Below are 20,408 nucleotides of genomic sequence, written 5' to 3' on the forward strand. Positions count from 1 at the left end.
CATACACTGGTACAGAGAGACAGGAAACAGGGATAAATACACTGGTACAAGAGACAGGGAACACAGGTATACATACACTGGTACAGAGAGACAGGAAACACAGGGATAAATACACTTGTACTGAGAGACAGGAAACACAGGGATAAATACACTGGTACAGAGAGACAGGAAACACAGGTATACATACACTGGTACAGAGAGACAGGAAACACAGGGATAAATACACTGGTACATAGAGACAGGAAACAGGGATAAATACACTGGTACAAGAGACAGGGAACACAGGTATAAATACACTGGTACAGAGAGACAGGAAACACAGGGATACATACACTGGTACAGAGAGACAGGAAACACAGGGATATATAAACTGGTACAGAGAGACAGGAAACACAGGGATAAATACACTGGTACAAGAGACAGGGAACACAGGTATACATACACTGGTACAGAGAGACAGGAAACACAGGGATAAATACACTGGTACAGAGAGACAGGAAACACAGGGATACATACACTGGTACAGAGAGACAGGAAACACAGGGATATATAAACTGGTACAGAGAGACAGGAAACACAGGGATACATACACGGGGGAAAATAAGACCTGGAGGGGGTGGAGACAATCACAAGGACAGGTGAAACAGATCAGGGTGTGACAGTCCTTAACGATTATAAGCTTCCGAGTGGCGCAGTAGTCTAAGGCACTGCATGTCAGTGATAGAGGTATCACTACAGACACCCTGGTTCGAATCCAGGCTGTATCACAACCGGCCGTGATTGGGAGTCCCATAGGGCGGCGCATAATTGGCCTAGCGTCGTCCTGCTTTGGCCAGCGTAGGCCGTCATTGTAAAAAGTAATGTGTTCTTAACTGACTTGCCGAGTTAAAGGTTCAATAAAAAATACAAAATAAACAAGCATGCCCATAACATGATGCAGCCACCAATGTGCTTGAAAATATGAAGAGTGGTACTCAGTAATATGTTTGGAGCAAATCCAATACAACACTTTGTATTCAGGACAAAAAGTGAGTTGCTTTGCTAAATTTATTTGCAATATGACTTCAGTGCCTTGTTGGACACATGATGCATGTTTTGAAATATTATGTACAGGATGCCTTCTTTTCACTCTGTCAACTAGGTTAGTATTGTGGAGTTACTGCATTGTTGTTGATCCATCCTCAGTTTTTTCTCCTATCATAGCCAGTAAACTTGGGTGTATTGATACACCATCCAAAGTGTAATTTGTAACCTCTCATAGGGATATTCATTGTCTGCTTTTTTTGGGGGGGGCATCTAACAATAGGTGCCCTTCTTTGCGAGGCATTGCAGAACCTCCCTGGTATTTGTGGTTTAATCTGTGTTTGAAATTCACTGCTTGACTGCAGGATCTTACAGATCATTGTGGGGTACAGTTATAGTTATAAGGTAGTCCTTCAAAAATCATGTTAAATACTATTATTAGGTCCAACTTGTGACTTGACACATGTTTTTCTCCTGGTCTTATTAAGCCACAACAAAGGTGTTGAATACTTATTATTAATTTTTTATTATTTTGAAAACAATTCAAAAAATATAATTCCACTTTGACATTATGGGGTATTGTGTGTGTAGGCCAGGGACAAAACAATAACCAACATTTTAAATGCAGGCTGTAACACAACAACACGTGGACAATGTCATGGAATGTGGATACTTTATGAAGGCAATAACTATCATCCTCCCTAACTTTCCATCCAAGTTGTCAGGCCCCGGTGGCTTGTCATTGTTGGACAACACTATTTTCTTCCACCGCTTCCACACTCACTTTAGGGAATTCAAAATGACATTGTTTGTCTTTCATAATTTGGTCCGTTAGGCATGAAGGTGTAATTTCATAATTTGGTCCGTTAGGCATGAAGGTGTAATTTTATAATTTGGTCCGTTAGGCATGAAGGTGTAATTTCATAATTTGGTCCGTTAGGCATGAAGGTGTAATTTTATAATCTGGTCCGTTAGGCATGAAGGTGTAATTTTATAATTTGGTCCGTTAGGCATGAAGGTGTAATTTCATAATTTGGTCCGTTAGGCATGAAGGTGTAATTTCATAATTTGGTCCGTTAGGCATGAAGGTGTATTTTCATAATTTGTCATTGGCACGTCATGCCACAGTTTACTAACCAGTGCCAGGCACAGTTCTGGTGTCAATCATTGCTGGGTTTTTCACTCTCAACTTTTCTGTGTGTATCAAGAATTGTCCACCACCCAAAGGACATCCAGCCAAGTTGACATAACTGTGGGAAGCATTGGAGTCAACATGGACCAGCATACCTGTGGAACGCTTTCGACACCTTGTAGAGTCCATACCCTCGACAAATTGGGGCTGTTCTGAGGGCAAAAGGAGAGGGGGGTTGCAACTCGATGTGAGGAAGGTGTTCTTTATGTTTTGTACACACCGTGTAGATAAATGCACACATTTGTTTCTAGTGTGGGACTTTATGTTTTGTACACTCCGTGTAGATAAATGCACACATTTGTTTCTAGTGTGGGACTTTGTTTTGTACACTCCGTGTAGATAAATGCACACATTTGTTTCTAGTGTGGGCCTTTATGTTTTGTACTCGACCAGTTAAAATGTCAAATTGGGGTGAAGAACCATCTAACATCAAGTTGTAAAATAGTGAACTAGTCCTTTAAGTTTCAGCGAAGACCTCTTTTGAGGGTGTTTGTATGACATTTAGCCTCCATTATATAATGCAGTTATTTGTCAGATGTTGTTATCCACACGCTCTGATCCAGAGCGACGAACCATAAGGACGTTCAACTAATCTGTGAATAAACTCTGTTCATACGTCCATATTAACAGCAGAGCCCGACCGATTCATCGGTTGACAGATACCATTGGCTGATACTGTGTCAGCATTTAAAAGGGCTGATATAAAATGCGAAGAAAAAGCCATTCTTCATGGAATTTTATTTTGTCTTTGCATTTCATTATTTATCCTGAAGAGGGCACTCTTTACATGGCTAACAAAGCAGTCTTGCCTGACACGCTCTACGGTAAAACTGGACATAAAACCCAACGCAACGACACCAGTCAGAGTTTCTATCCCTACAGAAAACATTTCCATTTGTTGTTCCACCTATAATAATAATATTGGCAAATCATGATCGGTATCGGATCCAAAAATCTCATGGGTCTGGCTCTAATCTCACATGGGTCTGGCTCTAATCTCACATGGGTCTGGCTCTAATCTCACATGGGTCTGGCTCTAATCTCACATGGGTCTGGCTCTAATCTCACATGGGTCTGGCTCCAATCTCACATGGGTCTGGCTCTAATCTCACATGGGTCTGGCTCTAATCTCACATGGGTCTGGCTCTAATCTCACATGGGTCTGGCTCTAATCTCACATGGGTCTGGCTCCAATCTCACATGGGTCTGGCTCTAATCTCACATGGGTCTGGCTCTAATCTCACATGGGTCTGGCTCTAATCTCACATGGGTCTGGCTCTAATCTCACATGGGTCTGGCTCTAATCTCACATGGGTCTGGCTCTAATCTCACATGGGTCTGGCTCTAATCTCACATGGGTCAGGCTCTAATCTCACATGGGTCTGGCTCTAATCTCACATGGGTCTGGCTCTAATCTCACATGGGTCTGGCTCTAATCTCACATGGGTCTGGCTCTAATCTCACATGGGTCTGTTTTGTATAGTAAGTGTTTAACACATTACCTACACTGTAGTAACCACGGTTTTCATGCGTTCCCTCTGTGTAGATACTGTATTACTGTTAATGTACCTGGTGGTGTTGGGATGGTGTATTTCATTGTTTATATTTCACCTTTTTTTTATTTTACTAGGCAAGTCAGTTAAGAACTAATTCTTATTTATAATGACGGCCTGGGAACAGTGGGTTAACTGCCTGTTCAGGGGCAGAACGACAGATTTTTACCTTGTCAGCTCAGGGATTCGATCTAGCAACCTTTAGGTTACTGACTAGCTCGGCCAATAGGGGGAATAGGGTGTCCTATTCTTTATATAGTGCACTAGGTTTGTCCAGGGCCCATAGTGAATAGGGTGTTCTATTCTTTATATAGTGCGCTAGGTTTGTCTAGGGCCCATAGGGAAAATAGGGTGTCCTATTCTTTATATAGTGCACTAGGTTTGTCCAGGGCCCATAGTGAATAGGGTGTTCTATTCTTTATATAGTGCACTAGGTTTGTCTAGGGCCATGGGAATAGAATTGTCCTATTCTTTATATAGTGTACTAGGTTTGTCTAGGGCCCATAGGGAATAGGGTGTTCCTATTCTTTATATAGTGCACTAGATTTGTCTAGAACCCATAGGGAATAGGGTGTTCTATTCTTTATATAGTGCACTAGGTTTGTCTAGGGCCCATAGGGAATAGGGTGTTCTGTTCTTTATATAGTGCACTAGGTTTGTTCAGGGCCCATAGGGAATAGGGTGTTCTATTCTTTATATAGTGCACTAGGTTTGTCTAGGGCCCATAGGGAATAGGGTGTTCTATTCTTTATATAGTGCACTAGGTTTGTCTAGGGCCCATAGAGAATAGGGTGTTCTATTCTTTATATAGTGCACTAGGTTTGTTCAGGGCCCATAGGGAATAGGGTGTTCTATTCTTTATATAGTGCACTAGGTTTGTCCAGGGCCCATAGGGAATAGGGTGTTCTATTCTTTATATAGTGCACTAAGGTTTGTCTGGGGCCCATGGGGAATAGGGTGTTCTATTCTTTATATAGTGCACTAGGTTTGTCCAGGGCCCATAGGCAATAGGGTGTTCTGTTCTTTATATATAGTGCACTAGGTTTGTCTAGGGCCCATAGGGAATAGGGTGTTCTATTCTTTATATAGTGCACTAGGTTTGTCCAGGGCCCATAGGAATAGGGTGTTCTATTCTTTATATAGTGCACTAGGTTTGTCCAGGGCCCATAGTGAATAGGGTGTTCTATTCTTTATATAGTCACTAGGTTTGTCTAGGGCCCATAGGAATAGGGTGTTCTATTCTTTATATAGTGCACTAGGTTGGTCCAGGGCCCATAGGGAATAGGGTGTTCTATTCTTTATATAGTGCACTAGGTTGGTCCAGGGCCCATAGGGAATAGGGGACCATTTGAGGAGCACATTGTATCTGTTCTCCTGCTGATGTTCTCAATGGTTTTGTGTGTTTCAGGACAGTTCTAAAGGACAGCGGGTTCTTCCGGTACCTCCACACGGCGGTCATCGTTAGCGGAACCATGCTGGTGTTTGGAGGGAACACTCACAACGACACGTCCATGAGCCACGGCGCCAAGTGCTTCTCCTCGGACTTCATGGCCTATGACCTGGGTACGTGACAGCCTTAACCTGTTATAACCACTCATAAATCCTTCATTACAAGATGAGCACAGCACGCCACAGACATACAACCAGGGGCGTGGCAGCCTCAACCTGTTATAACCTCTCATAAATCATTCATTACAAGAGGCAGGCACGCCACAGACATACAACCAGGGGGCGTGGCAGCCTCAACCTGTTATAACCACTCATTAATCCTTCATTACAAGACGAGCGCCACAGACATACAACCAGGGGGCGTGGCAGCCTCAACCTGTTATAACCACTCATAAATCCTTCATTACAAGATGAGCACGCCACAGACATACAACCAGGGGGGCGTGGCAGCCTCAACCTGTTATAACCACTCATTAATCCTTCATTACAAGATGAGCACGCCACAGACATACAACCAGGGCGTGGCAGCCTCATAACGCACACAGTCATAACAGCACAGACTTAATGGCCTACATCCTGGACAGTGACAAATTATTTGGCCATTAATAACCTCTCAAAAACACCATCATTCTAAAGTGTTTTAGTTCATTAAAACAACAGCAGAGACTGATCTCTTGTCCTTCATTCTAATCATCCCGTGTGGGAAATTGCTTGTTAGTTCATTAAAACAACAGCAGAGACTGATCTCTTGTCCTCCATTCTAATCATCCCGTGTGGGGAAATTGCTTGTTAGTTCATTAAAACAACAGCAGAGACTGATATCTTGTCCTCCATTCTAATCATCCCGCGTGGGGAAATTGCTTGTCAGTTCATTAAAACAACAGCTGAGACTGATCTCTTGTCCTGTAATCAAATAAAACAAATTGGACGGCTCCTGTACCGCTCCTGTACCGCTTACCCTGCAGTAGCAAAGAGAACATTCTAGGACTTGGGTAACTGCCTTTAGAAATGTAAAGGGCCTTCCTCTGACACCGCCTGGTATATCGGTCCTGGATGGCAGGAAGCTTGGCACCAGGGATGTTCAGGCTTTCCTCTGACACGCCTGGTATAGAGGTCCTGGATGGCAGGAAGCTTGGCACCAGGGATGTTCAGGGCCTTCCTCTGACACCGCCTGGTATATCGGTCCTGGATGGCAGGAAGCTTGGCACCAGGGATGTTCAGGGCTTTCCTCTGACACCGCCTGGTATAGAGGGTCCTGGATGGCAGGAAGCTTGGCACCAGGGATGTTCAGGGCTTTCCTCTGACACCGCCTGGTATAGAGGTCCTGGATGGCAGGAAGCTTGGCGGTGATGTTCTGGGCTGTACCCACTACCCATGCGGTCGGATGCCCGAGCAGTTGCCATATCAGGCGGTGATGCAGCCAGTCAGGATGCTCTCGACGGTGCAGCTGTAGAACTGTTTGAGGATCTGAGGACCCATGCCACAAATCTCTTCCATCTCCTGAGGGAATATGCATTGTCGTTTCCTCTTTACGACTGTCTTGGTGTGTTTGGACCATGATAGTTTGTTGCTGATGTGGACACCAAGGATCTTGATGTTGTCGACCTACTCCAGGTCTACAGTTGATGGGAATGGGAGCATGCTTGCTCTCTTTTTCCTGTAGTCCATGATAATCTAATTTTTTTCGTGATCACGTTTGGGGAGAAGTTGGCCAGGTCTCTGACCTCTTCCCTATAGGCTGTTTCATCGCTGTTGGTGATCAGGCCTACCACCGTTGTTGTCTGCAAACATAATGATGGTGCTTCTACACCTGCATTGCTTGCTGTTTGGGGTTTTAGGCTGGGTTTCTGTACAGCACTTGGAGATATCAGCTGATGTACGAAGGGCTATATAAATAAATTTGATTTGATTTGGTGTTGGAGTTGTGCCTGGCCATGCAGTCGTGGGTGAACAGGGAGTACAGGAGAGAGGGCTGGCTACGCACCCCTGAGGGCCCCCGTGTTGAGGATCAGGGTGGCAGATGTGTCGTTACCTACCCTCACCACCTGGGGCGGCCCGTCAAAGTCCAGGATCTAGTTGAAAAGGGAGGTGTTTAGTCCCAGGGTCTTTAGCTTTGTGATGAGCTTGGAGGCACTATGGTGTTGAACGCTGAGCTGTAGTCAATGAACAGCATACTCCCGTAGGTGTTCTTTTTGTCCAGGTTTAAAGGTCTAGGTTTTAAGTCGTCCGGAACAGCTGGTGCTCTCATGCATGCTTCAGTGTTGCTCTATCCACCATTCATAATGACAATATTGTCTACCAGTCCAGAGAATACCTGAAAATCTGCAGGGGACATTGGTGGCCAGTGATGGCAGCCAGGCGTGGCCAGTGATGGTAGCCAGACATGGCCAGTGATGGCAGCCAGACGGGGCCAGTGATGGCAGCTAGACGGGGCCAGTGATGGCAGCCAGACGGGGTGTCAGGACCCGGTTACGAACCTGGGTCTCCGGAGTGAGAAACAGTTACTTAACCAACTGAGCCACGAATAGTCAGCAGAACCCAGAAGATGAGGCAGACACAGCAGTACTTAGAAGGTGTATTTAATAAAGTAAAAGGAGAAGTCCTTCAATACAAAAAATGGCAAATCCAAAGGTGGTAGGAATAGCACAAAAAGCCTCAAAGATACTCAAAAACAAAAACAGAATTCCACAAGAGCATCCACCGGAATCGACAAGAATACACAGAACACTAGGGCTGGGTGCTAACATACAAACACAGAGCACAGAACCCCCAGGAAACTAAGGGTTTAAATACAATCAGGGAAAACGAGGCACAGGTGCAAATAATAATGGGGAACAGGGAAAAACATAAGGTCAAAAAGCACAATGGGGGCATCTAGTGACCAAAACCCGGAACAACCCTGGCCAAATCCTGACACGGGGCCAGTGATGCCCCAGATTAATTCATTCCTTGTGGTGTTGGATGAAATACATTGTATTTATCTACGAGTCCAATTGGGACAGTGGTCGTTGTTAATGAATGTATTAATGTCCTTTGTGTTGTTAGTGAATGTTAATCAAATCAAATTTTATTTGTCACATACACTTGGTTGCAGATGTTAATGCGAGTGTAGCGAAATGCTTGTGCTTCTAGTTCCGACAATGCAGTAATAACCAACAAGTAATCTAACTAACAATTCCTAAACTACTGTCTTATACACAGTGTAAGGGGATAAAGAATATGTACATAAGGATATATGAATGAGTGATGGTACAGAGCAGCATAGGCAAGATACAGTAGATGGTATCGAGTACAGTATATACATATGAGATGAGTATGTAAACAAAGTGGCATAGTTAAAGTGGCTAGTGATACATGTATTACATAAGGATGCAGTCGATGATATAGAGTACAGTATATACGTATGCATATGAGAAGAATAATGTAGGGTATGTAACATTATATAAGGTAGCATTGTTTAAAGTTGCTAGTGATATGTTACATTTCCCATCAATTCCGATTATTGAAGTGCCTGGAGTTGTGTCAGTGTGTTGGCAGCAGCCACTCAATGTTAGCGGTGGCTGTTTAACAGTCTGATGGCCTTGAGAAGAAGCTGTTTTCAGTCTCTCGGTCCCAGCGATGCACCTGTACTGACCTCGCCTTCTGGATGATAGCGGGGTGAACAGGCAGTGGCTCGAGGTGGTTGATGTCCTTGATGATCTTTATGGCCTTCCTGTAACATCGGGTGGTGTAGGTGTCCTGGAGGGCAGGTAGTTTGCCCCCGGTGATGCGTTGTGCAGACCTCACTACCCTCTGGAGAGCCTTACGGTTGAGGCGGAGCAGTTGCCGTGCCAGGCGGTGATACAGCCCGCCAGGATGCTCTCGATTGTGCATCTGTAGAAGTTTGTGAGTGCTTTTGGTGACAAGCCAAATTTCTTCAGCCTCCTGAGGTTGAAGAGGCGCTGCCTGCGCCTTCTTCACGATGCTATCTGTGTGAGTGGACCAATTCAGTTTGGCTGTGATGTGTATGCTGAGGAACTTAAAACGTGCTACTCTCTCACTACTGTTCCATCGATGTGGATAGGAGGGTGTTCCCTCTGCTGTTTCCTGAAGTCCACAATCATCTCCTTAGTTTTGTTGACGTTGAGTGTGAGGTTATTTTCCTGACACCACACTCCGAGGCCCTCGCCTCCTCCTTGTGAGCCGTCTCGTCCTTGTTGGTAATCAAGCCTACACTGTTGTGTCGTCCACAAACTTGATGATTGAGTTGGAGGCGTGCGTGGCCGCATGATCGTGGATGAATAGGGAGTACAGGAGGGCTCAGAACGCACCCTGCGGGTGTCCCATGTTGGGAATCAGCGGGGAGGTGTTGTTACCTACCCTCACCACCTGGGGGCGGCCCCGTCAGGAAGTCCAGTACCCAGTTGCACTTGGCGGGGTCGAGACCCAGGGTCTCGAGCTTGATGACGAGCTTGGAGGGTACTATGGTGTTGAATGCCGAGCTGTAGTCGATGAACAGCATTCTCACATAGGTATTCCTCTTGTCCAGATGGGTTAGGGCAGTGTGCAGTGTGTTGGATGCATCGTCTGTGGACCTATTTGGGCGGTAAGCAAGTGGAGTGGGTCTAGGGTGCCAGGTAGGGTGGAGGTGATATGGTCCTTGACTAGTCTCTCAAAGCACTTCATGACGGAAGTGAGTGCTACGGGGCTGTAGTCGTTTAGCTCAGTTACCTTAAGCTTTCTTGGAGCAGGAACAATGGTGGCCCTCTTGAAGCATGTGGGAACAGCAGACTGGTATAGGGATTGATTGAATATGTCCGTAAACACACCAGCCAGCTGGTCTGCGCATGCTCTGAGGGCGCGACTGGGGATGCCGTCTGGGCCTGCAGCCTTGCGAGGGTTAACACGTTTAAATGTTTTACTCACCTCGGCTGCAGTGAAGGAGAGACCGCATGTTTCCGTTGCAGGCCGTGTCAGTGGCACTGTATTGTCCTCAAAGCGGGCAAAAAAGTTATTTAGTCTGCCTGGGAGCAAGACATCCTGGTCCGTGACTGGGCTGGATTTCTTCCTGTAGTCCGTGATTGACTGTAGACCCTGCCACATGCCTCTTGTGTCTGAGCCGTTGAATAGAGATTCTACTTTGTCTCTGTACTGACGCTTAGCTTGTTTGATAGCCTTACGGAGGGAATAGCTGCACTGTTTGTATTCAGTCATGTTACCAGACACCTTGCCCTGATTGAAAGCAGTGGTTGCGAAAAACAGTTTCACGCGAATGCTGCCATCAATCACGGTTTTCTGGTTAGGAATGTTTAATCATTGCTATGGGAACAACATCTTCAACGCACGTTAATGAACTCGCACACCGAATCAGCGTATTCGTCAATGTTATCTGACGCAATACGAAACATGTCCCCCCAGTCCACGTGATGGAAGCAGTCTTGGAGTGTGTGGAGTCAGCTTGGTCGGATAGCTGGACAGATGGCGTGGGAGCTTCTTTTTTAAATTTTTGTCTGTAGGCAGGTATCAGCAAAATGGAGTCGTGGTCAGCTTTTCTGAAAGCGGGCGGGGCAGGGCCTTATATGCGTTGCGGAAGTTCGAGTAACAGTGATCCAAGGTTTTTCCACCCCTGGTTGCGCAATCGATATGCTGATAAAATTTAGAGTCTTGTTTTCAGATTAGCCTTGTTAAAATCCCCAGCAACAATGAATGCAGCCTCCGGATAAATGGTTTCCAGTTTGCAAAGAGTTAAATAAAGTTTGTTCAGAGCCATCGATGTGTCTGCTTAGGGGGGGGGGGATGTACGGCTGTGATTATAATCGAAGAAATTCTCTTGGTAGATGTCTTTGGTCTACATTTGATTGTGAGGAATTCAAATCAGGTGAACAGAAGGATTTGAGTTCCTGTATGTTTTCTTTGTCGCACACCCATGCGTTAGCCATAAGGCATACGCCCCACCCTCTTCTTACCAGAAAGGTGTTCTTTCTGTCGGCGCGATGCGATGGAGAAACCCGATTGGCTGCCGCTTCGGATAAGCGTCTCTCCAGTGAGCCATGTTTCCGTGGAAAAGCACAGAACGTTACAGTCTCTGATGTCCCTCTGGAGATACTTTACCCTTGCTCGGATTTCCATCAACCTTGTTGTCAAGAGACTGGACAATAAGAAAATCTGCTAGGAAGTAAGGGCCTTTGATGTGCCAGTCTCCGTAGTCTGACCCAGAAGACCGCCTCGTTTCCCTCTTTCGGAGTACGTTTTTTGGGTCGCTGCATGCGATCCATTCCGTTGTATCCTGTTTGTAAGGCAGAACACAGGATCGCGTCACGAAAAACATATTCTTGGTCGTACTGATGGTGAGTTAACGCTGATCTTATATACAGTAGTTCTTCTCGGCTGTACATAATGAAACCTAAGATGACCTGGGGTACTAATGTAAGAAATAACACGTAAAAAAACAAAAAACTGCATAGTTTCCTAGGAGCATGACGAGCGGCCATCTCTGTCGGCGCCGGAAGTATGTGTGAATGTATGTCTGTGATTATTTTACTGAAGGTGATGCCATGTCCATCCTGTATTTTATCCCGTTTGCAACATTTTCCCCATCATATTGAGCTGAATGCTCGTGCGAGTCTCTCATCTCCGTGTTAATTGAACTTCTCTTCCTCTTCACGGGTCCGTCCGTCTGTAGTTGTTATTCCGTCGCCTGACGTTGTCCAGGGGTTGAGATCTCCTCACCCACGGCTCTAATTCATGCCAATCTTTTTCAGGTCATGATACTCACTTCCCGGAGAGAAGTTACGGTATAGGTGCCTTATAATTGGGTCACAGGACCCGATACCTTGTATTTGAGCCAAATTACAAGCGTTTGCCCGATTATTATGGAGAATCGACCTAATGTCTCCTACCAGTGACACACTTCAAAATATCACTGCTGTTGACGACACACAATCATAAATATTCACAGTGGTCTTCCTACTTCCACATAATCTGTCACGGTTCCCCGCCACAACAGGGCCTAAACCAACCTCTCTCCTTACTGCCAATACACTCGTGTTCAAACAACGTTCCAATATCGTACTCCCTTTCACATTCCACTGACCATGTTTCATCTTTAAGCACAGATATTCTCGGATCTCTCCTACTCTCCACAGTACCCACTTCCTGCCTTCGTCCTTCGGCATGGACTACTTCTCTATACTAGTACATGGATGTGCCAACATCTCCATATACCATTTAGACAACAGACACTTAAACAGAATCCAACCTAATCTAACCCATTAGGGTTTAAAACCTCAGAACACATTGTGCCCACAGTGCTCCAGTCAAACCTATTAGGGGGTTAATCTTCAGTCTAATCTTCTCCTACACTCTGCCGTCCAACTCATCCCAAACCATCTCAATTGGGTTGAGGATGGATGATTGTGGAGGCCAGGTCATCTGATGCAGCACTCCATCACTCTCCTTCTTGGTCAAATAGCCCTTATACAGTATGGAGGTGTATTGGGTCATTGTCCTGTTGAAAAACAAAATTATAGTCCCACTAAGCCCAAACCAGATGGGATGGTGTATCGCTGCAGAATGCTGTATTAGCCATGCTGGTTAAGTGTGCATTGAATTCTAAGTAAAGCATAGATTGTGTCAACAGCAATGCAACCCCACACAATAACACCTCCTCCTCCATGCTTCATCATGGGAAATACACTTGCATAGGTCATCCAATCACTTATTCTGCATTCCACAAACTAAAAATCTCAAATTTGACTCATCAGACCAAAGGACAGATTTCCACTGATCTAATGTCCATTGCTCGTGTTTCTTGGCCCAAGAAACATATTGGGGTCCTTTAGTAGTGGTTTCTTTGCAGGAATTCAACCACGAAGGCCTGATTCACACAGTCTCCTCTGAACAGTTGATGTTGAGATGTCTGTTACTAACCCTGACGATCTTAACTCCTGACGCACCTTAACCCTAACGCATCTTTAACCCTAACCCATCTTAACCCTAACCAATCTTAATCCTAACCCAGTTCAACCCTAACCCAGTCTAACCCACCTAACCCTAACGCACCTTTAACCCTAACCCATCTTAACCCTAACCAATCTTAATCCTAACCCAGTCTAACCCTAACCCAGTCTAACCCACCTTAACCCTAATTTACCTAACCCAACGCACCTAACCCTAACGCACCTTAACCTAACGACCCTTAACCCTAACGCACCTTAACCCAACCCACCTTAACCTAACCAATCTAATCCTAACCCTAACCCAGTCTAACCCACCTAACCCTAACCCACCTTAACCCTAACCCACCTTAACCCCTAACCCAGTCTAACCCTAACCCAGTCTAACCCAACCCAGTCTAACCCTAACCCATCCTAACCCTAACCCAGTCTAACCCATCCTAACCCCTCCTAACCCAATCTAATGCTAAACCAGTCTAACTCTAACCCATCTTAACCTTAACCCAGTCTAACCCGTCTAACCCAGTCTAACCCCTCCTAACCCTAACCCCTCACTTACCCATACTAACCCAGTCTAACGCTAACCCAGTCTAACCCTAACCCAGTCAAACCCATTCTAACCCTATCCCATCCCTAACCTAGTCTTCTTTAACCCAGTCTAACCCTAACCCAGTCTAACCCAACTCAGGCTAACCCTCTAACCCTAACCCCTCTCAACCCGGTCTAACCCTAACCCAGTCATACCCAGTCTAACCTAACCCAGTCTAACCCTAACCCAGTCAAACCTTGTCTAACCCTAACCCAGTCTAACCCTAACCCAGTCTAACCCTAACCCAATCTAACCCTAACCCAGTCTAACCCTAACCCAGTCTAACCCTAACCCAGTCTAACCCTAACGCAGTCTAACCCTACCCAGTCTAACCTAACCCTCTAACCCAGTCTGAACTTTTAACCAAAATCCAGTCTAACCCAACCCAGTCTAACCCTAACCCAGTCTAACCTTAACCCAGGCTAACCCATCCTAATCCTAACCCCCTCTAACCCAGTCTAGCCCTAATCCAGTCTAGCCTAATCCAGTCTAGCCCTAATCAGTCTAGCCCAAACCCATCTTAACCCTAACCCATCTTAACTAACCCATCTTAACCCTAACCCAGTCTAACCCTAACTCAGTCTAGCCCAGTCTAGCCCTAACCCAAGTTCAGGCCCTAACTCAGTCTCAGCCTAACCCAGTCTAGCCTAACTCAGTCTAGCCCTAACCCATCTTAACCTAACCCATCTTAACCTAACCCATCTTAACCCAACCCATCTTAACCCTAACCCAGTCCTCAGTCTTAACCCAGTCTAGCCCTAACTTAGTCTAGCCCTAACTCCAGTCTAGCCCTAACCCAGTCTAGCCCTAACCCAGTCTAAATCTAACCCATCTTAACCTAACCCAGTCTAACCTAACCCAGTCTAGCCCAGCTCAGCCGTAACCCATCTTAACCCTAACCCATCTTAACCCTAACCCATCTTAACCCTAACCCATCTTAACCCTAATCCATCTTAACCTAACCCATCTTAACCCTAACCCATCTTAACCCTAACGAGTCTAACCTAACGAGTCTAACCCAGTCTAGCCTAACCCAGTCTGCTAACCCAGTCTAGCCCTAACCCAGTCTAGCCCAGTCTAGCCTTAACCCATTTTAACCCTAACCCATCTTAACCCTAACCCATCTTAACTAACCCATCTTAACCTAACCCATCTTAACCCTAACGCAGTCTAACCCAGTCTAGCCCTAACCCAGTCTAGCCCTAACCCAGTCTAGCCCTAACCCAGTCTAGCCCTAACCTGTCTAGCCCTAACCCTGTCTAGCCCTAGACCAGTCTAGCCCTAGACCAGTCTAGCCCTAGACCAGTCTAGCCCTAACCCAGTCTAAATCTAACCCATCTTAACCCCAACTCATCTAACCCCTAACCCAGTCTAGCCCTAACCCAGTCTAGCCCTAACCCAGTCTAGCCCTAACCCAGTCTAGCCCCAACCCAGTCTAGCCCCAACCCAGTCTAGCCCTAACCCAGTCTAGCCCTAACCCAGTCTAGCCCTAACCCAGTCTAGCCCTAACCCAGTCTAAATCTAACCCATCTTAACCCTAACCCAGTCTAACCCTAACCCAGTCTAGCTGTAACCCAGTCCCAGCTGTAATCCATCTTAACCCTAACCCATCTTAACCCTAACCCATCTTAACCCTAACCCATCATAACCCCAACCCATCTTAACCCTTCCCATCTAAACCCTTCCCCATCTAGCCCGAACGAATGTCTAGCCCGAACGCAGTCCTAGCCCGAACGAGTCTAGCCCGAACGCAGTCTAGCCCGAACGCAGTCCTAGCCCGAACTCAGTCTAGCCCGAACGCAGTCTAGCCCGAACGCAGTCTAGCCCGAACGCAGTCTAGCCCTAACCCAGTCTAGCCTAAGGCAGTCTAACCCTACCCCATCTTAACCCTAACCCAGTCTAACCCTAACACAGTCTAACCCTAACACAGTCTAACCCTACCCCATCTCTAACCCTACCCCATCTTAACCCTACCCCAGTCTAACCCTAACCCAGTCTAACCCTAACCCAGTCTAACCCTAACCCAGTCTAACCCTAACCCAGTCTAACCCTAACCCAGTCTAACCCTAATCCAGTCTAACCCTAATCCAGTCTAACCCTAATCCAGTCTAACCCTAATCCAGTCTAACCCTAATCCAGTCTAACCCTAATCCAGTCTAACCCTAACCCAGTCGAGCCCTAACCCAGTCGGGCCTAACCCAGTCGAGCTAACCCAGTCTAAATCTAACCCATCCTAACCCTAACCATCCTAACCCTAACCCATTCTAGCCCGACAGTCTAAGCCCCACATGATCTAGCCCGAATCTAGTCTCAGCTCGAACGCAGTTCAGTCCGAACCCGTCACAGCTCCACCCAGTCTAGCCTAAGGCAGTCTAACCATACCCCATCTTAACCTTCCCAGTCTAACCCTAACCCATCTTAACTAACCCAGTCTAACCTTAACCCAGGCTAACCCATCCTAACCCCTAACCCCTCTAATCCAGTCTAACCTAATCCAGTCTAACCCTAATCCAGTCTAACCCTAATCCAATTAACCCTAATCCAGTCTAACCCTAATCCAGTCTAACCCTAATCCAGTGTGAGCCTAATCCAGTGAGCCCTAATCCAGTGAGCCCTAACCCAGTCGAGCCCTAACCCAGTCTAAATCTAACCCATCTTAACCCTAACCCAGTCTAACCCTAACCCAGTCTAGCTGTAACCCAGTCTAGCTGTAACCCATCTTAACCCTACCCCATCTTAACCCTACCCCATCTTAACCCTACCCCATCTTAACCCTAACCCATCTTAACCCTAACCCATCTTAACCCTAACCCAGTCTAGCCCGAACCCAGTCTAGCCCGAACCCAGTCTAGCCCGAATGCAGTCTAGCCCGAATGCAGTCTAGCTCCGAACGCAGTCTAGCCCGAACGCAGTCTAGCCCGAACGCAGTCTAGCCCGAACGCAGTCTAGCCCGAACCCAGTCTAGCCCGAACCCAGTCTAACCCTACCCCATCTTAACCCTAACCCTAACCCAGTCTAACCTTAACCCAGGCTAACCCATCCTAACCCTAACCCCTCCTAACCCAGTCTAACCCTAATCCAGTCTAACCCTAATCCAGTCTAACCCTAATCCAGTCTAACCCTAACCCAGTCGAGCCCTAACCCAGTCGAGCCCTAATCCAGTCTAGCCCTAACCCAGTCTAGCCTAAGGCAGTCTAACCCTACCCCATCTTAACCCTAACCCAGTCTAACCCTAACACAGTCTAACCCTACCCCATCTTAACCCTAACCCAGTCTAACCCTAACCCAGTCTAACCCTAACCCAGTCTAACCCAGTCTAACCCTAATCCAGTCTAACCCTAATCCAGTCTAACCCTAATCCAGTCTAACCCTAATCCAGTCTAACCCTAATCCAGTCTAACCCTAATCCAGTCTAACCCTAATCCAGTCGAGCCCTAACCCAGTCGAGCCCTAACCCAGTCGAGCCCCTAACCCAGTCGAGCCCTAACCCAGTCGAGCCCTAACCCAGTCGAGCCCTAACCCATCCTAACCCTAACCCATCCTAGCCCGAACGCAGTCTAGCCCGAACGCAGTCTAGCCCGAACGCAGTCTAGCCCGAACGCAGTCTAGCCCGAACGCAGTCTAGCCCTAACCCAGTGTAGCCTAAGGCAGTCTAACCATACCCCATCATAACCCTAACCCAGTCTAACCCTAACCCATCTTAACCCTAACCCAGTCTAACCTTAACCCAGGCTAACCCATCCTAACCCTAACCCCTCCTAATCCAGTCTAACCCTAATCCAGTCTAACCCTAATCCAGTCTAACCCTAATCCAGTCTAACCCTAATCCAGTCTAACCCTAATCCAGTCTAACCCTAATCCAGTCTAACCCTAATCCAGTCGAGCCCTAATCCAGTCGAGCCCCTAATCCAGTCGAGCCCTAACCCAGTCGAGCCCTAACCCAGTCGAGCCCTAACCCAGTCTAAATCTAACCCATCTTAACCCTAACCCAGTCTAACCCTAACCCAGTCTAGCTGTAACCCAGTCTAGCTGTAACCCATCTTAACCCTACCCCATCTTAACCCTAACCCATCTTAACCCTAACCCATCTTAACCCTAACCCATCTTAACCCGAACCCAGTCTAGCCCGAACGCAGTCTAGCCCGAACGCAGTCTAGCCCGAACGCAGTCTAGCCCGAACGCAGTCTAACCCTAACCCAGTCTAACCCTAACCCAGTCTAACCCTAACCCAGTCTAACCCTAACCCAGTCTAACCTTAACCCAGGCTAACCCATCCTAACCCTAACCCCTCCTAACCCAGTCTAACCCTAATCCAGTCTAACCCTAATCCAGTCTAACCCTAATCCAGTCTAACCCTAACCCAGTCTAACCCTAACCCAGTCGAGCCCTAATCCAGTCTAGCCCAAACCCAGTCTAAACCCTAACCCAGTCTAAATCCTAACCCAGTCTAAACCTAACCCATTTTAGCCCTAACCCAGTCTAGCCCTATCCCAGTCTAGCCCTATCCCAGTCTAGCCCTAACCCAGTCTAGCCCTAACCCAGTCTAGCCCTAACCCAGTCTAAATCTAACCCATCTTAACCCTAACCCAGTCTAACCCAGTCTAGCCCAGTCTAGCCGTAACCCAGTCTAGCTGTAACCCAGTCTAGCCGTAACCCATCTTAACCCTAACCCATCTTAACCCTAACGTAGTCTAACCCTAACGCAGTCTAATCCAGTCTAACCCTAACCCAGTCTAGCCGTAACCCAGTCTAACCCTAACCCATCTTAACCCTAACCCATCTTAACCCTAACCCATCTTAACCCTAACCCATCTTAACCCTAACCCATCCTGAGCCCTAACCCAGTCGAGCCCTAACCCAGTCGAGCCCTAACCCAGTCGAGCCCTAACCCAGTCGAGCCCTAACCCAGTCGAGCCCTAACCCAGTCGAGCCCTAACCCAGTCGTAGCCCTAACCCATCGTAGCCCTAACCCAGTCTAGCCCTAACCCAGTCTAGCCCTAACCCAGTCTAAATCTAACCCATCTTAACCCTAACCCAGTCTAACCCAGTCTAGCCGTAACCCATCTTAACCCTAACCCATCTTAACCCGAACCCATCTTAACCCTAACGCAGTCTAACCCTAACGCAGTCTAATCCAGTCTAACCCTAACCCAGTCTAGCCGTAACCCAGTCTAGCCGTAACCCATCTTAACCCTAACCCATCTTAACCCTAACCCATCTTAACCCTAACCCATCTTAACCCTAACCCATCTTAACCCTAACCCAGTCTAACCCTAACCCAGTCTAACCATGTCTAACTATCACATTGCTGGTCAGATCATGTAACAACAAGCGGATGTAGAAACTTGTCAATATAAACATGTCTCTCTCTCTAAACAGCATGTGATGAGTGGTCAGTGCTGTCCAGACCAGACCTCCACCATGATGTCAACCGGTTTGGACACACGGCCGTCTACAGTGACAGGTACAGAGAGACCGTCTACTTCAGGGTCCCTAGCCCAGTAATGGACTATTTGAGCCCAACATTACACCTTATAGTCCAAAGACCTGACATGTTCCTTTTAGAGGCGAAGTGGCTCTGGAAGCCGAAACCGACAAATACTCCATCTAAACGTGAATTGAATCTGAATTGCTGTACGGTTGTAGAAACATATCACATCAAAATACAGGAGTGGGGTGGTGGGAGAAAGCTTTGGGAACTATGTCTAGGGAACTATCAAATCAAATGTATTTATATAGCCCTTCGTACATCAGCTGATATCTCAAAGTGCTGTACAGAAACCCAGCCTAAAACCCCAAACAGCAAGCAATGCAGGTGTAGAAGCACGGTGGCTAGGAAAAACTCCCTAGAAAGGCCAAAACCTAGGAAGAAACCTAGAGAGGAACCAGGCTATGTGGGGTGGCCAGTCCTCTTCTGGCTGTGCCGGGTGGAGATTATAACAGAACATGGCCAAGATGTTCAAATGTTCATAAATGACCAGCATGGTCGAATAATAATAAGGCAGAACAGTTGAAACTGGAGCAGCATCACAGCCAGGTGGACTGGGGACAGCAAGAAGTCATCATGTCAGGTAGTCGTGGGGCATGGTCCTAGGGCTCAGGTCGTCCGAGAGAGAGAAAGAAAGAGAGGAGAGAATTAGAGAACGCACACTTAGATTCACACAGGACACCAAATAGGACAGGAGAAGTACTCCAGATATAACAAACTGACCCTCGCCCCCGACACATAAACTACTGCAGCATAAATACTGGAGACTGAGACTGGAGGGTTCAGGAGACACTGTGTCTAGGGAACTATGTCTAGGGAACTATGTCTAGGGAATAAGCTTACTGTACTTTCATGTGTCTTATGTTTCTTTCTACCCCCTACAGTGTGATGTATGTGTTCGGGGGTTCAACAGTCTGTTGTTGAGTGATGTCCTCATCTACACGCCAGCCAGCTGCTCCAGCGCTCCCAGCGCTGCTGCCTGCTATAGCGGCCTGGCCGGGGTTCACTGCATTTGGAATGATAACCTGGGCTCCTGCCTGCCCTGGGACTCAAACCCCAGATTCCTGGATGAGCAGACCACCCTGGCCTCCTGTGGAACCAGAACATGTAGGTGACCTGTCTATCTAACCACTAGCCTAGTTCCACATATGTGACCACCCGGCTCGATTTGGTCTTATGT

At 46.9% G+C, this 20,408-nt stretch overlaps 1 long non-coding RNA gene across 1 annotated transcript; it reads left to right on the forward strand.

Moving 5' to 3' along the window:
• The first annotated feature begins 5,181 nt into the window (after positions 1 to 5,181).
• Positions 5,182 to 20,154, forward strand: LOC135533730 (uncharacterized). Its single transcript, XR_010454578.1, has 3 exons — positions 5,182 to 5,331; positions 19,120 to 19,204; positions 20,113 to 20,154. It is a non-coding gene; the product is annotated as an uncharacterized LOC135533730 (long non-coding RNA).
• Positions 20,155 to 20,408: the final 254 nt, after the last annotated feature.

Source organism: Oncorhynchus masou, unplaced genomic scaffold, assembly GCF_036934945.1.
Source record: "Oncorhynchus masou masou isolate Uvic2021 unplaced genomic scaffold, UVic_Omas_1.1 unplaced_scaffold_2629, whole genome shotgun sequence".
Classification (NCBI taxonomy): Eukaryota; Metazoa; Chordata; class Actinopteri; order Salmoniformes; family Salmonidae; genus Oncorhynchus; species Oncorhynchus masou.